We start from the raw sequence: 23,752 nt of genomic DNA, 5'->3' as shown, positions 1-23,752 counted from the left end.
CCCGCCCACACTGATCTCTTAGTCCCTGCCTTACCTCAGGCCTCACTAAGGCCAAGTTGGCCAGAGGTCAGCGCTTGGAAGAAGAGCGCACAAGAATAAACGTGAAATATGATGCTTGGTTATACCTGTTTGTGGTTTAGCTTTCCACTTAAAAAAAAGGAACGAAAAAGGAAATATATTTGGAAATGATGTTATTATAAAAATGAAACAGTGGGGATAAATCCCAGCACTTGGGAGACAGAGGCAGTCGGATTTCTGTGAGTTCAAGGCCAACCTGATCTACAAAGTGAGTTCCAGCACAGTCAGAACCGTTACACAGAAAAACCCTGTCTTGAAAAACCAAAAATAAATAATTAATACAGCTGGATGGGAGGGGCTTGGGATGAATCAGACTCCTTGGAGGGCTAGCTGGGCAAGTTTCATTAGGCATGAATAAAGTAGTAGTTGTTTTCCTTCCCTTTTTAATTTCTTTTTAAGTTTTAATGCCCAAATAATCTAAGATTCTCAGGCCTGTCTTAATCTCAAAATATTTGTCTTTCATGTGTTAATTAGTCATGGAAATACCTTTAACAAATTGCTATCTGAGCCACTTGGACTCTTCATATCTTCAGACCACAGGCTACCTATTGGTCTTTGTGTCCCTTTTTTGACATAAATGATCATTTCTAGTATCAAAGGTACTCTCAGACTAGGTGTGGCATATGCCTTTAATCCAAGACTTGGGAGGCAGAGGCATGTGGATTTCTATGGGTTCAAGGCCAGCCCGGTCTACATAGTTCCAGGTGAGCCAGGGCTATGTGGTGAAACTTCCTCTAAAAAAGGGGACAGGGGACAAGAGTGTGGCTGGAGAGATGGCACAGTGGTAAACAGCACTTGCTGCTCTTCCAGGGGACCAGGTTTTCATTGCCAGCACCCACATGATAGCTTACAACTGTTTGTAACTCCAGTCCCGGGACATCTGATGCCCTCTTCTGCCCTCTCTGGGCACTAGGCATACATGTGATACACAGATATACATTCTGACAAAAGACCCATACACATAATTTTTTTGTTTGTTTTTTTGAGACAGGGTTTCCCTGTGTATTTTTAGAGACTGTCTAGAACTCACTCTGTAGACCAGCCTGGCCTCGAACTCACAGAGATCTGCCTGCCTCTGCCTCCCAAGTGCTGGAATTAAAGGAGTGCACTGTACCACCCAGCAACATAAAATAAAATTTTTAAACATGTTTTAAAGTCACCAGAGCAAATATCAGACCCCTCAGCTTCATGTCTATCATCTGGGGTTTATAATGTAATTGACTGGGCTCCAAAGACCTGGGTAGCCACACACCTGGAGCTCTGCTGCCTAAAATATACTTAGCTTCTTCTCTTAGGCCTCCCTTCTTGGCAAGTGTCTCATAGTCCTGGCATCTCTAACACACACACTGTCACTTAGACTTCACCTTAACAGCCTCCCATTGGCTTCCAGAAGTGTGGGGGGGGGGTCTCTGCAAAGGTTCCAACCCTGCCCAGGCTGCCTTTTACACCATTACCTTTCTCCCCTCATCCCCCATATCTTATGCTAATATCGTAATACAAAACACAGTCCAACCTTTTAAAGTTCTTAAGTCTTTAAAAGTTCTAATACCAGGTCTGAATAGAAGTTAAGAGCACTGGCTGCTCTTCCAAAGGACTTGAGTTCAATTCCCAGCAACCACATGGTGGCTCAAAACCATCTGTAATGAGATCTGACTCCCACTTCTGGCCTGCAGGCATACATACAGACAAAACACTGTAAATAAATTTATCTTTTAAAAAAGTTCTAATACTTTTTGGGGCAGTGGTAATGCATGCCTTTAATCCCAACACTCAAGAGGTAGAAACAGGCTGATCTCTGAGTTTGAGGTCAGCCTGGTCTACTGATGAGTTCCAGGACAGCTAGGGCTACACAGAGAAGACCTGCCCCCCCACCAAACAAACAAACAAACAAAAAACCCACACAAAAAAAAGAAAAAGAAAAAGAAGGTAGGATTTTCAATGCTTCCTACAGAGAACTGTCAATTATTTATAAAGTGGTGTGTGTGTGTGTGTGTGTGTGTGTGTGTATTCATATTCTTGGGTCAGTAGTTTATTCTTATGTATTATCATAAGAGAAACACAAGAAAACATCTCTCACAGATTTGTACACTAATGTTCATAAGTGTTTTTATTCATGTCATGGCAAACCTTGGTTGTCAACTTGACTATGTCTGGAATCAGCTAACACTGAAGCTGCTGGGCCCACCTGTGAAGGGTTTTTCTTGGACAAATTATTTGAAGCTGTAAGATATATACCAAATGTCAGCAGTCTAAGCCTACCTCCAGGTATTGGAGTCTCCTTTCCCCACTCATCAAGCCAGGGGATCCCTCTCTGGATCAGACTGGCAACTCAACTCCTCCCACGTGCCTATAGTTTAATGCTTCAGATGCCTTTTTTCCTAGCGGATACCTCCTCAGGATGGGTAGATGTTTTTCTCACCACTAATAGAAGATCACAGTTTCTGATCTCCTTTTCAGGGAGATCATGCCCCGTTTTCGGAGTTCCAACCTCCCTTCAATCAGATAATGACCCTGAATTTATCTCCCAAATTCTAAAAGCTTTGGCCAAAGCCCTTAACATCCCATATCTCCTACCATCCCCAGTCTTCAAGCAAAGCTGAGCAAACTAATTGTTCTCTCAAAAATATTATTATCAAATTTTCCCAATAACTACATGCAGACTGGATAAAGCTCCTGCTATTTGCTCTCCTGTGACTAAGAGCCCTTCCAAAGGAGTCCCTCCTCATCCCCCCTTTTTTGGCAATACTGATCCCACATCCTTGCCATACCATCTCTTCTTTCAAACCTTAATCTCTGCATATCAGTTATTGAATAATGCCTTGCCTAACCGCTTTGAAGAATGCTGGTTGTGTGTCCCTCCTGGGTCAAACTCACAACCATTTGTGGCCTTACCCATTGTCTTCTCAGACTTTCTTACTTTGCCACTTGCAAACTGCTCTGAACCAAATATTACTACCCTTATCTCTCCCACATCTCTGTCTTCAGTATGGCAGACTGCTTTAACTCCTCAGCCACACCTTGTGGGCACTCTGGGTTCTGCAGATTGCAATAACACCACAATGCTTAGCACTACCACACAGCCCCTGGGTCCAAACATTCAGAATGTTTTTCAATTCTCTGTGGCACACAAGTATACCACTGCCCACCTCCTGGGTGGTCAGGGACCTACACCCTGGTGTTCTTTTTCCCTAAATTACAGGGTGGTACCTGGTGAAGAGTTCCTTGCCAGTTCCCATCACTGAATTTATAGCAGCATGGCATGACAAATGAGCAGTTCTGGTCAGACCCTTCTGGCAGCCCTGGGCATAACTGCAGGTACAGCCACTGGAGCAGCAGGACTGACTACTTCCCTAAATATGTACCATAGGCTTCCCTCACTTCAGTCTATCTAGAATGTTGCTCTATGTTAATCAATCAGGTATAATAAAAGTTAAGGTCCAGCAACCTCAGACAGACCTTCAAAAACTTAAGGAACAACTTGTGCTTGGAGTCTGCCACTGTGGCTTCCATTCTGTGGGAGCCAACACACCCCAGCATCCTAGTCTCCTGCTCAACCCACAGGACTAAATCAACCAGGACTGTTTCCGGGCTGCCCTCCTGTGCCTGGGATCTACCACTGGTCTTCCATCCTGGCGGGACCCAAAGCACCTCAGCATCCTAGTTCATTTCTCCACTCATAAGATCAGGAAGAGGAGAGATACCAGAGCATTGGACTTGGCTGTACCCACCTGCAGGGAACCCTGGTCCCGTACCCACCAGGAGAGGAAAAGGCTCCTTCTGTACCCACTGGAAGAAGGCTTGGGAAGGAAACAATATAAAAGCATACTCAGCAACAGAAAAACAAATATGACAGCGCCAGACTCTAGAGACTCTACACCAGTAAGACTTGAACATTCCAACACAAATAAAGCAGAAGAGAATAACCTTAAAAAACAACTTCATGAAAATGATAGAGACCCTCAAAGAGGATATGAGAAAATCCCTTAAAGAGATGTAAAAAAAACAATCCAAAAAATGCAAGAAAAGGAGGAAAAAAACTGGCAAAAATAGCAAGAAACGCCGGGCAGTGGTGGCGCACGCCTTTAATCCCAGCACTCGGGAGGCAGAGGCAGGCAGATCTCTGTGAGATCGAGGCTGGGCTGGACCGACAGCCTCCAAAACAATACAGAGAAACCCTGTCTCATAAAAACAAAAAAAAATAGCAAGAAACAATTCAAACAGTACAAAGACTGAAATCTAAAATAGAAAACAGTCTATAGAAATGCTGGAAATAGAAAAGCTGGGTAAATGGTCAGGTACTACAGATACAAGCATAATCAACAGAATACAAGAGATGGAAGAGAGAATCTCAGGTGTTGAAGACACACTAGGAGAAATAGATTCATCGACCAAAGAAAATCTTAAGTCCAACAAATCCTCAATGCAAAATATCCAGGAAATATGGGACACCATGAAAAGACCAAACTTAAAAATAATAGGTATAGAAGAAGGTGAAGAAAACCACTTCAAGGGGGCAGAAAACATATTCAATAAAATCATAGAAGAAAACTTTCCCAACCTAAAGAAAGACATGCCAATGAAGGTGCAAGAAGCTTACAGAACACCAAATAGAGTGGACTACAAAACAAGTCCCCTTGACACATAATAATCAAGACACCAAACATACAGAATAAAGAAAGAATATTAAGAGCAGCTAAGGAAAAAGGCCAAGTAAGACATAAAGGCAAACCTATCAGAATTACACCTGACTTCTCCATGGAAACTCTGAAAGCCAGAAGGTCCTGGATAGATATTCTACCAAAACTAAGAGACCACGGATGCCAGCCCAGACTACTATACTCAGCAAAGCTCTCAATCACTATAGATGGAGAAAACAAGATATTTCATGACAAAAGCAAACTTAAGCAATACATATCCACTAACCCAGCCCTATAGAAAGTTCTGGAAGGAAAACTCCAACCCAAGGAAGTTAACTACAACCAGAAAAACATAAGCAATAGATAATCCCACTTTACCAACAGCCAAAAGAAAAAATGGGTGGAAATCCACATACAATTCGACCAACAACAACCATTCCAAAACAAACAAAAATGAGCAATCAATGGTCATTATTATCCCTCAATATTAATGGTCTTAACTCACCCATAAAAAGACACAGTCCAACAGAATGGATTCTATCAGAAATTCAAAGAACAGCTTATACTAATTCTCCTTAAAGAATCCATCCTTCTGCTGTATACAAGAAACACACCTCAGCTTCAAAGACAGATGTTATCTCAGAGTTAAGGCTTGGGAAAAGATTTTCTAATCAAATAGACCCAAGAAAAAAGAGGCAGTAGCAATCCTATATCTAACAAATTAGACTTCAAACTAAAATCAATCAAAAGAGATGGAGGAGGTCATTTCATACTCATCAGAGGAGAAATCCACCAGGATGAAGTCTCAGTTCTGAACATCTATGCCCCAAATACAAAGATATCCATCCACGTTTATAAAAGAAACATTACTAAAACTCAAATAGCATATAAAACCTCACACATTTATAGTGGGAGGTTTCAACACCCCACTGTCACCACTAGACAGGACTACCAGACAGAAACTTAACAAAGAAACAAAGAAACTAATTGAAGTTTTGACCCAATTGGGTCTAACAGACATCTATAGAACATTCCATTCAAACACAAAAGAATATACCTTCTTCTCAGCACCACATGGAACCTTCTCAAAAATGGACCACATACTTGGCAACATATCAAACCTCAGCAGCTACAAAAAATTGGAATAACTCCATGTATCTTATCAGATCACCATGCTTTAAAGTCAGAATTCAACAACAACACAAATTGCAGAAACCCTACAAACTCATGGAAATTAAATAATGTGCAACTGTACCATTCCTGGGTCAAAGAATAAATAAAAAAGAAATTAAACTCTTCCTAGAATTCAATGAGAATGAAGACATAACATACCCAAACTTCTGACAATTTGAAAGCAGTGCTAAGAGGAAAGTTCACAGCACTAAGTGCCCACATGAAGAAACTGGAGAATAGTTACACTAGAGAATTGACAGCACAACTGAAAGCTCTATAAGAAAAGGAAGCAACCTCACCCTGGAAGAGTAGATGCCAGGAAATAATCAAATTGAGGGCTGAAATCAGTAAAGTAGAAACTAGGAAAACAATACAAAGAATCAATGTAGCCAAGAATTGGTTCTTTGAGAAAATCAACAAGATAGACAAACCTTTATCCAAACTTACCAAACGACAGAGTGTGAACATGCAAATTAACAAAATCAGAAATGAGAAGGAGGACATAACAACAGACAGTGAGGAAATCCAGAGAATCAGCAGGCAATATTTTGAAGCCTATACTCCACAAAATTCAAAAATTTAAAAGAAATGGGCAATTTTCTGGATAGATATCACTCACCAAAATTAAATCAAGAACAGATAAGCAATTTAAATAAACCTATAACCTAAGGAAATAGAAGCAGTCATCAAAGGTCTCCCAACCAAAAAAAGTCCAGGGCCAGATGGCCTCAGTGCAGAATTCTACCAGAAATTCAAAGAACAGTTTATACCAATTCTCCTTAAAGTATGCCAAACTCTTTTTATGAGGCCTCAATTACATTGATACCCAAGCCACACAAAGACACAACTAAGAAAGAGAACTTCAGACCAATATCCCTCATGAACATTGATGCAAAAGTGCTCAATAAAATACTGGCAAATCTAATCCAAGAGCACATCAGAAAACTCCTCCACCATGATCAAGTAGGTTTCATCCCAGAGATTCAGGGATGGTTCAACATACAAAAATCCATCAATGTAATACACCATATAAACAAACTGAGAAACAAAAATCACATGATCATCTCACTAGATGTTGACAAAGCCTTTGACAAAATCCAAAACCCCTTCATGATAAAGGTCTTCGAGAGATCTGGGATAACAGGAACATACCTAAACATAATAAAAGCTACATACAGCAAACCAACAGCCAACATCAAACTAAATGCAGAGAAATCAAGGCCTCTAATATCAAAAGCAAGACAAGGCTGTCCCCTCTTTCCACACCTCTTCAATATTGTACTTGAAGTTCTAGCTAGAGCAATAAGACAACAAAAGGAGATCAAGGGGATACAAATTGGAAAGGAAGAGGTTAAACTTTCACTATTTGCAGATAATATGATAGCTTACATAAGTGACCCAAAAAACTCAACCAGGGAACTCCTACAGGTGATAAATGCCTTCAGCAAAGTGGCAGGATACAAGATCAACTCAAAAGAAAATTAGTAGCCCTACTATAAACAGACAATAAGAGGACTGAGAAAGAAATCAGAGAAACATCACCTTTACAATTGCCACAAACAACATGAAATACCTTGGGGTAACACTAACCAAACAAGTGAAAGACATATATCGCAAGAACTTTGAGTCTTTAAAGAAAGAATCTAAAGAAGACATCAGAAAATGGTAAGATCTCCCATGCTCTTGGATAGGTAGTAAAAATGGCAATCTTGCCAAAAGCAATCTACAGACTCAATGCAATCCCCATCAAAATTCCAGCACAATTCTTCACAGACATTGAAAGAACAATAATCAACTTAAATGGAAAAACAGAAGACCCAGGATAGCCAAAACAACCCTGTTCAACAAAGCAGTGTCTGGAGGCATCACCATCCCTAACTTCAAGCTCTATTATAGAGCTATAGTCCTGAAAACAACTTGGTATCGGCACAAAAACAGACAGGTAGACCAATGGAATTGAATTGAACACCATGATATTAACCCACACAGCTAAGAACACCTGATTTTTGACAAAGAAGCTAAAATTATGCAATGGAAAAAGAAAGCATCTTTAACAAATGGTGCTGGCATAACTGGACACTGGCATGTAGAAGAATGCAGATCGATCCATGTCTATTGCCATGCACGAAACTTAAATCCAAATGGATCAAAGACCTCAACATAAATCCAGTCACAATGAAATACTTAGAAGAGAAAGTGGGTGGTACCCTTGAAAAAATTGGTACAGGAGACCGCTTCCTATACATAACACCAGTAGTACAGACAGTGAGGTCGACAATAAATTCATGGAACCTCCTGAAATTGAAAACCTTCTGTAAGGCAAAGGACACAGTCAACAAGACAAAAAGGCAGCCCACAGATTGGGAAAAGATATTCACTAACCCCACATCTGACAGATGGCTGATCTCCAAAATTTACAAAGAACTCAAGAAGCAAGCCTCCAAAACACCAAAGGAGCCAATTAAAAAGTGGGGGACTGAACTAAATAGAAAATTCTCAGTAGAAGAGTCTAAAATGGATGAGAGACACTTAAGAAAGTGCTCAACATCCTTAGCCATTAGGGAAATGCAAATCAAAACAGTTCTGAGATATCATCTTACTCCTGTCAGAATGTAACATCAAAAACACCAATGACAGTTTATGCTGGAGAGAATGTGGAGAAAGGGGAAAACTCACTCCTTCACTGCTGGTGGGAAAGCCAACTTGTACAGCCACTTTGAAAATCTGTATGAAGATTCCTCAGGAAAATGGGAATCAGTCTACCAAAGCCCCAGCAATTCCACTCTTAGGCATATACCCAAAAGATGCACATTCATACAACAAGGACATCTGTCCCACTATGTTCATAGCAGCATTATTTGTATTAGTCAGATCCTGGAGGCAACCTATCCAACTGAAGAGTGGATAGAGAAAATGTGGTCCATTTACACAATGGAGTACTACTCAGCACGAAAAAACAATTGAATCTTGAAACTTGCAGGCAAATGGATAGCACTAGAAGACACCATCCTAGGTAAGACAAACATGGTATGTACTCACTCATATATGGATTTTAGACATGGGTCAGGGGAGTGCCAGCCCACAATCCCACTTCCAGTGAGTCTGGGAAACAGGGAGGACCCCAAGAGAGATATGCATGGTACCCCAGAGAAGGGGAATGAGGCAAGATCTCCTGAGCATGGGGGAAGGGGAGAGAGAGAACCAGGGGCGAAGAAAGAGGGGGAGAGGAAGACATGGGGGAGCAGGAAGGTTGAGTCAGGGGAAGAATAGAGGAGAGCAGGATGAGAGATACCATAATAGAGGGAGTCATTATAGGTTCGAGGAGAGAGCTGACACTAGTGAGATCTCCAGAGATCTACAAGGATGACACCAACTAGCAAACTAAGCAGTAGTGGAGAAACTACCTTAAATGGCCCTCCCTGATAATGAGTTTGACGACTACCTTATATGCCATCCTAGAACCTTCATCCAATGACTGATGGAAGCAGAGGTAGATACCCACAGCTAAACACTGAACTGAATTCCTGGAACCCAGTGACAGAGAGGAGTGATGAGCAAAGGGATCAAGGCCGTGTTGGTGAAACCCACAGAGACAGGTGACCTGACAAGCTAATGGACTGAACAGCTAATGGAGTCCCACTTTCCATCATCTGTCAAACACTGTTGAACTACCTACCTGGATCATATCTTGTATTAAATCCCATATTTTTTTCTGTAGGATATATAATGGATAGATATATTCATTCTGTCAGTTCTGTTTGCTAGAGAACTCTGGATAATACAATTTATAATATTCCAAAACCCAGAAATAACTTGAGCAGGTAATTTCACAGCAAATTTCACTGTATCCATAAAATGCAATCTCATTAATAAAAAGGAAAGTGCTTATAGATGCACACAATGAAATGATTAATCAAAAATGTCAGGCTGAAGAAAGTTGTCACATAACAAAAACATGCCTACCTTATGATTTTATTTATATGAAACCTCAGGAAAGTGAACTCTCCAAAGCAAATCAGTGATAAGTGGGACTGCCAGGAACAGTGTGAGTACAATTTTTGTGTGTGTACACACACACACATAACACACGCGGGCGTGGCCAATGCATGTATATGTATACATGCAGGTATATGTACATATATGCATATATATAAAGGTATCTGTATATGTATACATAAAGGTCTTACTTATTTTATATGAATGAGTGTGTGTGTGTGTGTTTCATGTGTATTTACTTGCCCACAAAAAAAAAGAGAAGGCATCAGAGCCCCTGGAACTGGGAATACAGATAGTTGTGAGCTACCTAATGTGGGTACTAGGAACAAACTCAAATTCTCTGAAAGAACAGCAAATACTCTTGATTATTAAGCCAAAGTTAATGTCTTTTTTAGAAGAAAGTGTTTACATTTGTCTATTTTTGTGCCGTGTGCGTGTGCACCTGTGTGTGTGGGTGGGGGGGTCTGTGTGTGTGTGTATGACTTGCTTGTGTGCACACGCTCATGTGGGTTCATTTCCTCCAAGTTGCTCAGGAGCTATGATGATAACAGGTCATCTCCACGGGATTCAAGCCATCGTTCCTCCATGGAAAGGGAAGGCACTACGTAGGAAGAGACTGACGCTAGGCTGGGGCTGAAGCTGGGAACCTGAGACAGGTTTGAGCATTTGTTCACGGGAGATCTGACTGATATCAATAATCTCTCTTATGCAAATGAGCATAAAAAAACTGTCTTGTCTAGACCAGAAGCCAGAACTCAGTGGGAGGCAGTGAAAGGGTGTGGTGCAGCTGGAGACAGAAGAATTCATTTCATCTGGGCCTGAACAGAACGGGATATTCATTCATCAGACTAGCTCCAGGGAGACAGGTAGAGACAAAGCCCAGAGGCTAGAAAGTTGCTAAGAGTCCAAGACCAAGGGCTTACAGCCTCTGCCAGGCAAGTGTGGCGTGGGAATTAGCTAGCAGGAAAATCTCCACTTTACAAGTCTGTTTTCAGTGCTATTCTCTTTTCCCCTAAGACAGAGTCTTATTATAGAGCCTAGGCTGGCCTGGAAGTCAAGACCTCCCTCTACCTTCTAAATTTGTGCTGCCATACCTGGCCCTTGAATAGTATTTTCCCGCTCTGGTTAATGGAACTTGAAGTGGGTCTCTGACTGTTGTTCTGTTCTGTTCCTCCCCCCTCTGTCCAGTTTCCCGTTTTCCTAGAGAACTGTCTACACTCCACCCTATCCCAATCCCTGCACATCTTTGAGCTTCCACCTTCCAGCTGAGGAGCCTGGGTAGACAGGTCCCACAATAGGCACATTACCACCAGCATCGGTATCATGGCCTCTGCTGCCTCACCTGAAGACATTCTCTTTCCTGTTGAAAGCTGATTCTGGGGCTGGGGAGGCAGCTCGGTTAGGAGTGTGCTTGCCTGGCATTCATGAAGCCCTGGGTTAGATCCCCAGCATCGTATAAGCCAGGCGTGCTGAATGAGCTGGTCAGTACCCGATTGTAGTCCTAGCACTCAGGAGACAGGAAGATTTGAAGTTCAAGTTTATCCTCAACTACACAGTAAGTTTAGAGCCAGCCTGGGCCACATGAGACCCTGTCCCAAAACAAACAACATTCCAAACTCACGATGCCCTCTAAATTCCCACGAGATCCCTCTTCTCTGGCTTCATCCCCCACTACTTCCTGTTTTTTCCCATGATGCCAGTCTCACTAACTTCCTAGCATGCTCTGCTTCAGGGCCTTGGCACTGCCTCGTTCTTCTTTCTGGAAACTGCATGCTTAGCTCCTTTCCTTTAAATTGCATTCTCAGTGAAGCACACAGTTCCATCTCCAATTAATACAAAGTAAGGCGCCGCCCCCACAGCTTTCTGAGTCCTCCTTGCCTTGTTTGACTTTCCTGTTCTGAATAGTTACAGCCTGTGATGCTATACGACTCACCTGTCAATTATATCTACTACTGTTCTTTTGAATATAAGCGTCTTGAGGGTGGAGGTCTTTGTTTTGTTCATTGGTTTATCCTGGGTGCCTAAATTGTTATCTGGTATAAATAGGACTCTATTTTCAGGGCTATATAAAAAAAATCTCATGAAGAGGCAAATACAAAACTTACCTAGCAGGGGATGTACCATGATCGCAAAGGTGTTTTTACCAGGGTGAAGCTTATCTGGATGTGATTTTCAAATGCAGGAAACTGGATCGCACATTTCATGGTAGTGGAGGATTGCCTGTGTGCTTTCCCTTGGGGGTGAGGGGCAGGGAGGGGAGAGGAAAATACAAGATGGTTCAACAGGTAAAAGCACTTGCTGCCAAGCCTAACAAGCTGAGTTCAAACCCCAGGACCCACATGGTAGAAGGCAAGAACTAACTACATATTGTCTGATTTCCACATGTATGCTGTGGCATTTCCATAACACATACACAAACACACACACACACAGACACAAAATCGGGGCCCATAGAAATAGCCCTGTTTCATTTTGAATTAAGGTCAGAGAGTTCAAAACTATCTTTGCTCTATCAAGGCTAAAATCCTAAGAACTTAAATTCTAAGACGTGGTTACTGAAGGATGTTTGGTCTAAGGTATGGATGTTTTACTTAGATAACAAGAGATTTGGTCTAAGGTGTGGTTACTCTTCATCCTCAAGGCCAGATAACAAGGGATTTGAACTAAGGTGTGGTTACTAACTATTTGGAGGATTAAGGAAGTAAGTCTGTTTGCTCCTTGTATCATGGTAAAAAAGTCTTTTGCCTTTTTCCCCTTTGTGGTTGGGGTTTATAAGAATTTTTGAGCAATAAACTTGAGGCATTCAGTATTCACTGGAATGCCCTCCCAACTCTATTCTGTGTGTCTGTCTTTTCTTTAGTATCAATAATTTTTCTACCTGCCATTTCTCAATCTACACCCCCTTCTTAGATAAGGATGGGGCGAGTTGGCTGAAGCCCCCAAATAAATAAATAAATAAATAAATAAATAAATAAATGGAACAAAATCTAAATACATAAATACATAAAAGAGGTAAATGTAAACTGTGTGTTGTGGTACTTTTTAAAGATTTATTTAATGTGTTTTATATAATGGGTGCATACCAGAAGAGGGCATCAGATCCCATTATAGAGAGATGGTTGTGAGTGGCCATGTGGGTTCTGGGACTTGAACTCAGGAACCCTGAAAGAATAGCCAGGACTCTTGAATGCCGAGTTGTCTCTCTAGTCCAGTGTTGCAGTACTTATAATTCCAGAGGAATTTGGGAAAAATAATGAGACTATGCATTAAAAATTGTTTGTTAACAGAATTTACTACAGAAGTGCTTTTCTGGTGAAATCCATCAATGTTCCTACAGTTTATTTTCAAGTATTTGAGGGATTGTTTGGGTTTTGAACGGCACTTCCAATGCAGAGGACTAAGAAAATCAAACTCTGTTGAGATGCATAGCCTGTCACCTGAAATATGGTCCTTCTCTAGTGAGAAATATGTCTATCCATTCTTTCATCCTCCTATCCACTCACTCACCCATCTACTGAATCATGCATGTATGAATCCACTCATCCATTCTTTCATTCACCCATCCACCCAGGTATCCATCTACCTACCCATCCATCTGCCCAGTGGTCAGTCCATCCATCCATTCTTAGATGCTTCCTTCTTCCATCCATCCCCCCACCTACCATCTGTCTATCTACCTAACCATTTATTCATTCATTCATTCATTCATTCCTTTTCCAAGTACTTTCCTTGTCATTTGTCAGTTGTATTCTTTCTCAACATCATCTATTCTAATATGTTAGATGTGCATCCTTTTTTATATCTGCTCTTATATAATATCTATGTTTTAGATAAGTACTTTTCAGTTATACATATTTCAATCTGCTTACATTTCCTTGGCTTAACAAGAGATAGCCATCTTCAGCTGTGTATGCCTGGACTATTACTGTTCCAATGGTTACAGATGTACCTAGCATATCACCATTTCAGTCTCCTGGTGATGAATACCTAATTGCTTCCAACTCTCAGAGCTCACAAGCAGCCCCATATGTAGGCAGGACAATTTCCAGGACATATACACCAGACTATTAGGCCTTCAGAATGGTTGTTATCAGTTACATTCCAACTAGTTCTTTGTGACAATCTCTAACAATTTCTAAATCCACACTCCTTCAGCCATACCTGGCTATTATCCAGATATTTCATTTTTGTTAGTGTCATATCAAGAGTGTTTTCTGGGTCTGGAGAGATGACTCAGAGGTCAAGAGTACTGGCTGCTTTTCTAAAAAACCTGGGTTCAATCCCCAGCAATCCACATGGTGGCTCACAGCCATCTGTAATTCCAGTTGTAGGGTATCTGATGCCCTCTTCTGGCCCCTGCAGGCACCAGACATGAATGTGGTGCACAGACTCACATGCAGACACACACCCATACACTTAAAATGTTAAGAGACGCTTTCTGTCATCCTCTTCATTTGTATTTCTGTGATTGTCATTGGTTGACCTACCCTTGTACCTTCTACTATGCCTTCTGTCTTGCCTCTTCCCACTGTTCCTGGTCATCACACATTTCCTGGTCTTTGTTTGTTTGCTTGCTTTTGGTTTTTAGAGACAGAATTTCTCTGTGTAGTCCCTGGCTGTCCTGGAACTCCCTCTGTAGACCAGGCTGGCCTTGAACTCAGAGATCCTCTTGTCTCTGCCTCCTGAATACTGGGATCAAAGGTGTGTACCACCGCTGCCCCACAGTTCCTGTATTTTTTATGTTGTTTTACAGAGCTCCTTATGTACTTTAGACAGTAATTTCTTGCTCCTTGGATATTTGAAAAAACATTTCTCCAATCTGTTACTTGCCACTGTGTCCCTGGTTTTCTTTGCCAAACACAAAGCTCTCAGTTTTTATATAATCAGATTTTCAGAGGGTTTTTTGAGGGGGTTATATTAGCTACTTTTCCTGATACTCTCATAAGACACCCTGAGAAGCTAGACTTAAGCGAGGAAGGAAGGGTTTGTTTCTGCTTACAGTTTTAGGGTACAGTTCATCATGACAGGAAAGTGATGGAACTGAGGTAGCTGACCACATTTGTAAAGAGAAGCTTTTTCTTTGTGAGAAACCTTCCCGCCTGGTTCTAGAGCCGCACCAATCCCAAATAAACACACAGGAGGCTATATTAATTATGAAGCTGTTGGCCTTGCTTGTTTCTTACTGGCTAGCTCTGACTTAAGTAATTACCCCATAATTGTTAGTCTAAGTATGTCTCTTACCGGAGAAGTTTCCGGGCCTCCTACCCCATGGCGTTACATCTCAAACTCTCCTTGTGTTTCTCCTACCCAGAGTCCTTCTGGACTCCTAGTCCCTCCTATCTAGATTCCCTATTGGCCAGACAGTGCTTTATTGACAAATGCACAGGACTTCCCCAACACACATTCCTCTCCAGTCAGGAAGCAGCCGGAGCCGGATGCTTGTGCTTGGCTCATTTTCTTCTTTCTACTCAGCTAAAACTGTGGATGGGTGTTCCCACCTCAATTAACCTGATCTAGATGATTCTCACAAGCCAAGCATGCCCAGAGCTTGTCACCTAGGTGACTTCAGATCCTAGCTGTTGGCCATCAAGATTAACCATGATTGCTGGGTGGTAACACACACCTTTGATCCCAGCACTCAGAAGGCAGAAGCAGTATGCTCTACAAGAACTAGTTCCAGAATAGCTAGGGCTATACAGAGAAACCCTGTCTCACAAAACAAAAACAAAAGATTAACCATGATTAGCCACACAAGAGCCATTTGCTTGACCTTATTTTTGACTGTTTTTGGAGGTTTCATGTTTTTAAAACATCTTTCATAGTTGGAGCAATGCTCAGAGGTTAAGAGCACTGGCTGCTCTTCTAGGGAGTCCAAGTTTGATTTCCAGCACCCACGTGACAGCTCACACCCATCTATAACTCTGTGTATGGTGATATTTTATTTGTGATCTAACAAAGCTTGCCTAAAGATCAGTGTGCAAAGCTAGCCACACTAGTTAGCCATAAATGCCAGACAGTGGTGGCACACACCTTTAATCCCAGTACTTGGGAGATAGAGGCAGGCAGATCTCTGTGAGTTCAAGACCACCCTAGGCTATACCAATCTAAAAGAGAAACAGAACCAGGAGGTGGTGGCTCACACCTTTTTTAATTTCTGTAATTTATTTTATAGACTTATATAATGTGTAATATATGTAAGTATTCATTATACAGTGCCATATAAAGCAATTATGTGCATACTTTAAAAAGAAAAGACAGTATCTCATATATAAAATGAAGTCTAATCCCAAATTTTTCTCCCTCATTCCTTACTACAAACTCATCTTTCTGCCACACAGGGAAAATATTCTATTTTTATCTTTTTTAAAATTTTTATTAAAATAAATTTTATCTTAGAAACATGCATGCATACTTCACGTGTCAATCCCAGCTCCCTCTCCCACCCCTCCTCCCTTGTCCCTTCCCCAGCCCTCCACCCAATCCCCACATCATTCCCCAGGGAGGGTGAGGCCCTCCTTGGGGGGGGTGTCTCCAGAATCTGTCATTTCATCCAGGGCAGGACCTAGGCCTCTCCCATGTGTCCAGGCTGAGAGAGCATCCCTCCATGTGGAATGGGCTCCCCAAGTTCCTTCACACACCATGGTAAACACTGATCTACTACCCAAGGCCCCAGAGATCTCTGAGGCCTCCTCACTGACACTACATTCATGGAGTCTGGATCAGTCCCCTGTTGGCCTCTCAGCAATCATTCTGGGGTTCAAGAACTCCCCCTTGTACAGTCAGCTGTCTTGGTGGGTTTCACCAGCATGGTCCTGACACCTTTGCTCATCACTCTTCCATCTGCCAGGGTTCCAGGAGTTCAGTTCAGTGTTTAGCTGTGGGTACCTGTCTCTGCTTCCATCAGTCACTGGATGAAGGTTCTAGGATGTCATATAAGGTAGTCATGGACCTTGTCATCAGGGAGGGGCTATTAGTGTAGTCTCTCCACTATTGCTTAGTTTGCCAGTTGGTGTTATTCTTGTAGATCTCAGGAAATTTCACTAGTGTCAGCTCGTTCTTCAAACCTATAATAACTCCTTCTATTATGGTATCTCTCATCCTGCTCTCCTCTATTCTTACCTTGACTCAACCTTCCAGCTCTCCCATACCTTCTTCTCCCCTCCTCTTACCCCCCTCTCTTTTTTCTGGTTCCCTCTCCCCTCCCCCGATATTCCCAATCTGCTCAGGAAATCTTGCCTCACTCCACTTCTCTGGGGTATCATGCATGTCTCTTGGGAACCTCCCTGTTTCCCCAACTCACTGGCACTGGGATTGTAGGCTGACACTTCCCTGATCCATGTCTAAAATCCATATATGAGTGAGTAGATACCATGTTTGTCTTTTTGTGACTGGGTTACCTCACTCAGGATGGTTTCTTCTAGTGCCATCCATTTGCCTGCAAATTTCAAGATTCCATTGTCTTTTTCTGCTTAGTAGTACTCCATTGTGTAAATGTACCACATTTTCTCTATCCACTCTTCAGTTGAGGGGCATCTAGGTTGCTTCCAGGATCTAGCTATTACAAATAATGCTGCTATGAACATAGTGGAACAGACATCCTTGCTGTATGAATGGGCATCTTTTGGGTATATGCCTAAGAGTGGAATTGCTGGGGCTTGTGGTAGATTGATAACCATTTTCCTGAGGAATCTCCATACAGATTTTCAAAGTGGCTGTACAAGTTTGCAATCCCACCAGCAATGGACGAGTGTTCCCCTTTCTCCACATCCTCTCCAGCACAAACTGTCATTGGTGTTTTTGATTTTAGCCATTCTGACAGGAGTGAGATGGTATCTCAGAGTTGTTTTGATTTGCATTTCCCTAATGGCTAAGGATGTTGAACACTTTCTTAAGTGTATCTCATCCATTTTAGACTCTTCTACTGAGAATTCTCTATTTAGTTCAGTTCCCCACTTTTTAATTGGATCCTTTGCTGTTTTGGAGACTTGCTTCTTGAGTTCTTTGTAAATTTTGGAGATCAGCCCTCTGTCAGATGTGGAGTTAGTGAATATCTTTTCCCAATCTGTGGGGTGGGTGGCTCACACCTCTAATCCCAGTACTTGAACTCACCAAGATCGGACTGCCTCTGCTTCCCGAATGCTGGGATTAAAAGCGTGCACCGCCACTGGCTGCCCCCCCTTTTTTTCTTTGAGACAGAGTCTTACCATGTTGCCCTGACCAGCCTCAAAGTCAGAAGAGATCTGCCTACCTCTGCTTCCCAAGACCCAGTTTAATAGCCTTCAGATTGAACCTGCCTAATACCAGATTAGTACTTTCTTAATTTGTGTTTGGTTGGGACTACATTGAATATGTAGGTGAACTGTGGGGTGCTGGCATCACTACAGCGTTGAGTCAACTATTCTGAGAGCATGGAATGATTTTCCAAAATCAGGATCATTTTCCTCTGTCCTGTATTAGCAACCATCAAGGTGAAATCATTTTCCATACCTGTGCTGGTTAGTTTTTTGTCACGTTTTTGTCAAGTTTGGGTCATCTGAAAGAGAGAACCTCAGCCAAGAAAATGCCTCCATCAGATTGGCCTATGGGCACATCCGTGGGGCATTTTCTTGATTGATTGATGTAGTAAGGCCCAGCTCACTATTGGGGAGTGCCACCCTGAACAAGTTGTATTAAAAAAAAAAAAACAAAAAAAGCAAGAGCCAGCCAGTAAATCAGGGTTCCTCCATGGCTACTGCTTCAGTTCCTGCTTTCCTGTTCCTGCTCTGCTTGAGTTTCTGCCCTAGCTTCCCTCAATGACAGACTGGGATGTGTAAGCTAAATAATCTCTTTCCTCCTTGGTTGCTTCTGGTTCTAATATTAATCAGGGTTCTCTGGAAGAACAGAATTTATGGAAATATGTATGGGATTTAGTATCGTAGCTTGCAGGCTGCGGTCCAACTAGTTCAACAATGGCTGTCTACCAACAGAAGAACCAAGAAGAATCCGGTAGTTGTTCAGTCCACAAAGCTGGCTGTCTCAGCTGTGGGAATCCCAAGGAAGTAGGCTCGTAGTAAAGAATGGACTTGCCACCAGTGAGAGTGAGGGCAAGCAGGCAAAGAGAAAGGGTTTCCTTCTTCCATGTCCTGGACGTGGACGGCCACCAGACTGTGTGGCCCAGCTAAAAGGTGGGTCTTTCCACATCACGCCTGTGCCCAGCCTTTTGGGTTTAAGATAATTACAGAGGTAGTCAGGTTGACAGCCATTCCAGTCATGGTCTCTATCACAGCAACAGAAAGCAGAGTAGGACAACATCTTTTAACTTGTTTGTTATTGTTGCTGATATCTTATTTTTACTACTTACTATTTTTCTGGTTAATTATTGAAGATGGAGTGTCTGTCCCACCAGGTTCTGCGGTTGTTTAGTCTCAAATGAGCACACAGAAGCTTATATTAATTATAAACTGTTTGGCCGGTGGTCAGGCTTTTTATTGGCTAGCTCTCTCGTAATTATTAACTTATCTCTATTAATCTGTGTGTTTCAACGTGGTCATGGTTTACCAGTGAAGCACAGGCCTCTTTCTTCCTGAGCAGCTTCATGGTGTCTCTCTGGTCCTCTCTGTGTTCCTCCTCCCAGCATTCCTCGTCTGGTAGCTCCGCCTATACTTCCTGCCTGGCTACTGGCCAATAAGCATTTATTCACCAACCAATAAGAGAAACATATTCACAGCATCCCCCATCAAATTGTTACTGCTGTAGAAAGACAACATTGATTTTATGTTTGTAAGTTGACTTTGAATTTTTAACTTCAATCCAAACGTCTATTAAATGTTTTGAGACAGAGATTCACTGTGCAGCTCAACCTGACCTTGAACTCTTGGTCCTCCTAACTTCTCTTCTCCAGGTGCATTTGCTGCCTTGGGAGGGATTTATTGTTTTTGCTGCTGCTATTGTTGTTGAGACAGAGTCTCATGTAACCCATGATGACTTTGAGCTCATTATACAGTCAACGATGACCTCAAACTTCTGATCCACCTGTCTCTGCCCCCCAAGTTCCGAGACTGCCGCTGTGTGCCAGCGTGCCCATTGAACCAGAGCTTCACATGCTGGGAAGCACACGGCCAGCTCAAGTACAACCCCCCCCCCAACCCCCGTGCAGTCATCTGCGTTCTTGATGTTGGCATTCACTGTTCACAGATACACCCATCCTTTATATGGTGATTTTACAATCTGCCCAGCTAGCTCTGCCCCTGGTAACTCTAAATGTCAATCTAGACAAAGACTTCCAAGGCTTTCCCGGGGTTACATAACAGAGTAAGGCCAAAGTGGAGCAAGAGCCAGGGACTGCCGCCTCTGTTCGGTGTTGGCCCAACGCGGTGCATCTTTAAAAGGAAACAAATAGAAATGAAACAATGTTCTGGGTCCTGAAGATGGAGGTGGCCTCTTCTTTTAAGTACTTTGTTTTAGTCTACATTAGTTTACAGAGGACTACTGAGGCTCAGAGAAGTGGAGTCGCCTTCGGAAAATTGCACAGCTTAGGCTGTAGGGGTAAAATCAGCACTCGGAGCTGCCGAGTTTGTAATGCTGCCCTCTGTTGGCAGATCTTGGGAAAGCAGTCATTCCGAAACTGCATTTGAATTTCGGTTCCTCCACTCACTGGCTGCCCAGATAAAGCCCGGTAAGGTTGAAATTAGTCCATTCTACTTATCGCTTATTCTGTGTTCTTCATTCATTCACTCATTCATTCGTTTATCTTCTTGGATATTTGGATACAGCGTTGGCCTCAAAGATTAATCCACCTGGTTCTGTTACCCGTGTTGACTATATTTACTATGTGCCAGGAACTTCACTTGGCTACATTGTTTAGTCACTATTCTCCAAAGATAACTATTATACAGTCTCCCCCTTTCTTTTCATACAGAAACTGAGACTCAGGCTGAGCTATGTGATGCAGTCCTATAACCACAACTCTCAGAAGTAGAAGCCAGAGGACCCTGTGTTTAAGGCCTGCCATGGCTTTCCCACCAAAACAAAGAAGCCACCCAACTGAGGCAGAGGCAAGAGGATCTCATCAAATTTGAGGCAACACTGGTTGACATGGTGAGTTCCAGACCTTCTTGGGCTATATAACGTGACTATCTCAAACACAGAAACAAAACTAGAGCCAAAAATTAAAAAAGAATGCTTTGTGGGGAAGGCTGGATATGTTCAAAGAGCCAGATGAGGGGCTGAGAGCAGGTGGTGTGTGTGTGTGTGTGTGTGTGTGTGTGTGTGTGTGTGTGTGTGTGTGCAGGTGCCTGAGGAGGTCAGAGCGTGTTGGATCCCCCCAAACTGAAGTTATAGGCATTTGTGAGCCACCTGTGTGTGTGCTCGGAACCAAACCAGGGCCCTGTGCACGAGAAGTAAAATCTTTTAACCACTGAGCTGTCTCTCCAGCTCCTATTCACTCTTTTTTTAATTCACAGTGTTTTACTTGATGGTGATTGAACTGCAGGAAATATAGAACTCACTCTTAGGAGTCACTAAATTGAAATCAATTAAGTATTGTAACTTCTCTTGGTTTGTTTTCTGAGATGGTCTGTGTATCTGGGTAGAAGGACTAGAACTCACTATGTAGATCAGATTGGCCTCAAACATACAGTGATCTTCCTGCCTCCGCCTTCCTTATGCTGGGATTACAGGTTCCTCTGACAGTGGAAGTCCTACTGTATATGTTTCTCTTATTGGTTAATGAATAAAACACTGTTGGGCCAATGACCAATAAGGCAGTAAGATAGGCGGGTCTAGGAGAGGAGAAGTCTGGGAGAGGTAGGTAGGAGAGCCGACCAGAAAAGTCGAGATGTGGCAGGCAAAGGAGTTGCAGGTCCAGCATTCGGCAAGCCAAGACCACGTGGAAATACATAGATTAGTAGTTATGGGCTAATAATTAATATAGGAGCCCTAGTCATAGGCCAACAGATTCATTTGTGGCTCAAGGGCTGCGGGACCTGCCGGGCCAGAAACATTCACCTTACATTCCTCTGCTTGGTTTATGCAATGTGGAGATCAAATGAATGCCAAGCAAGCACTCTACCAACTGAGCTGCATCTGAGCCCCAGTAATATAACTTTTTCATTTATTTATTTATGTGTGTGTGCTCACACAGCCATACCAAAGCATGTGTGTGGGCATTTTATGGACAATTTACATGAGTTGGGTTTTTCCTTTCACTTTGTGGGACCCAGAGATTAAACTATGTCCATTAGGTTTCCAGGCAAGGACTGGGGAGATGGCTCAGCAGCTAAGAACATTTGTTGTTCTTGCAGAGGACCCAGGCTCCATTCCCAGCACCCACATGGCAGTTCAACTGTCCATAACTCCAGCTCCAGGAACTCTGATACCCTCATCTGACCTCCGTGGGCATAATGCATAAATGTGGTATACAGACATACAGATGTGCTTAAAATAAATCTAAACAGTAATTTTTTAAAGGCAAACACCTTTACCTGCTGAGCTATCTTACTGGACCCTAAGTGTTTCACTATTTTTTCAGTTAGTCTTTGTAGGATGGCCTCTAACACAGGCTCGTGTGTTAAACATTTGACCCCTAGCTACTGGCTCTATTTTGGGGAGTTTAAGGGAGCTGCAGAATGTGGGACCTAGTTGGAGGAAATGGGGGGACCTCTTACCTCTGGGCTTATCTTGTCTTATAGTCTGCTTCCTGTCCTCCACAGGTGAAGAAATGTCTCCAACATAGGCTTCCAAGCTCAAGGGACCAAACAACCACCACCTACTGAACACTCTTAAACCATGAGCCAGAATTATAATTCACATGAGTTTTTCTCTCAGATATAGGTAAGATAAAGCAGACTAATATATTATGTATACTGCTGGGCGTTGGTGGCGCACGCCTTTAATCCCAGCACTCGGGAGGCAGAGGCAGGCGGATCTCTGTGAGTTCGAGGCCAGCCTGGTCTACAGAGCGAGTGCCAGGACAGCCTCCAAAATTACACAGAGAAACCCTGTCTCGAAAAAACAAAAAATATATATATATGTATATATATATATATATATATATATATATTATGTATACTGATACTGATCAGAATTCTTCATTCCCACCTGGAATTCAGTGGAGGCCATTGGGAAGATTACAAGGGTCCCAGGGATGTTGATCCATAGCTCCCGCAGATCAGGACAGACTGTGTGACTTCAAAGGTCTAGCAATAACACAAGAGCATAGGTTGTGTCCTTTGACCTGGATGCACGAGGCTAGTTCATTAAACTAGACAATTGCAGTCTTTCCAAGACCAAAGGACTGGGTCCGGATGCAAGCTCTAGAGTAGGCTTCAACACTGGCAGCTTTTCAGGTGGGTCAGGGGCAGCAAAGACCCAGCTTTGTACTGGCCATCTGAACCACTGAGGACCACTGAGCATTTATAGATGGTCTCAGCTGCATCACCTGGACGTTCTGTATAGATGCCTGGAAAGTCCTGTCCCTGCCACCCACACAAATCTGCTTGATGACTGGGCCCAGTGGGGAAGGGATTTGCCAGGCATGCAAGGTAGAAGTTGTCCTGCCAGCGAACCCTGGCTTTAATTAAAGTTATTAATGAGGACAAAGAGACGACAATTGTCCTTGTTAGGCCCCTTGTACCAGAAGTCTGGATTTGAAACACGGTGGGTCAGTCAGAAGTCAGCACTCCAGAAGGCTCTGCACTGGTAATTACTCCCAAATCAATTTCTGCTTGGCCTCTGGAGTGACCAGCCATGTAGATATGCCTAGGAATGAGGGGTTCTCCAGGGTGTTAAAACTGGAAAGATCCCAAGTGACTCAGGAATAGAGAACCACCTGCTTCCCTCCCTCTCCAGGCGGCAGGTTTGTGTGGGCCTCCAAGCTAAGACGCCAAAGC

The 23,752-nt window shown here is 42.7% G+C and overlaps 1 pseudogene; it reads left to right on the top strand.

Annotated features, from left to right (window-relative positions):
• The first annotated feature begins 11,981 nt into the window (after positions 1-11,981).
• On the top strand, positions 11,982-12,121 carry LOC121137384 (annotated as a pseudogene).
• Positions 12,122-23,752: the final 11,631 nt, after the last annotated feature.

The sequence above is a fragment of the Mesocricetus auratus genome, unplaced genomic scaffold (assembly GCF_017639785.1).
Source record: "Mesocricetus auratus isolate SY011 unplaced genomic scaffold, BCM_Maur_2.0 Super-Scaffold_100676, whole genome shotgun sequence".
NCBI lineage: Eukaryota > Metazoa > Chordata > Mammalia > Rodentia > Cricetidae > Mesocricetus > Mesocricetus auratus.
Note: the sequence above shows the minus strand (reverse complement) of the source record. Positions and strands in the feature narration are given on the sequence as shown.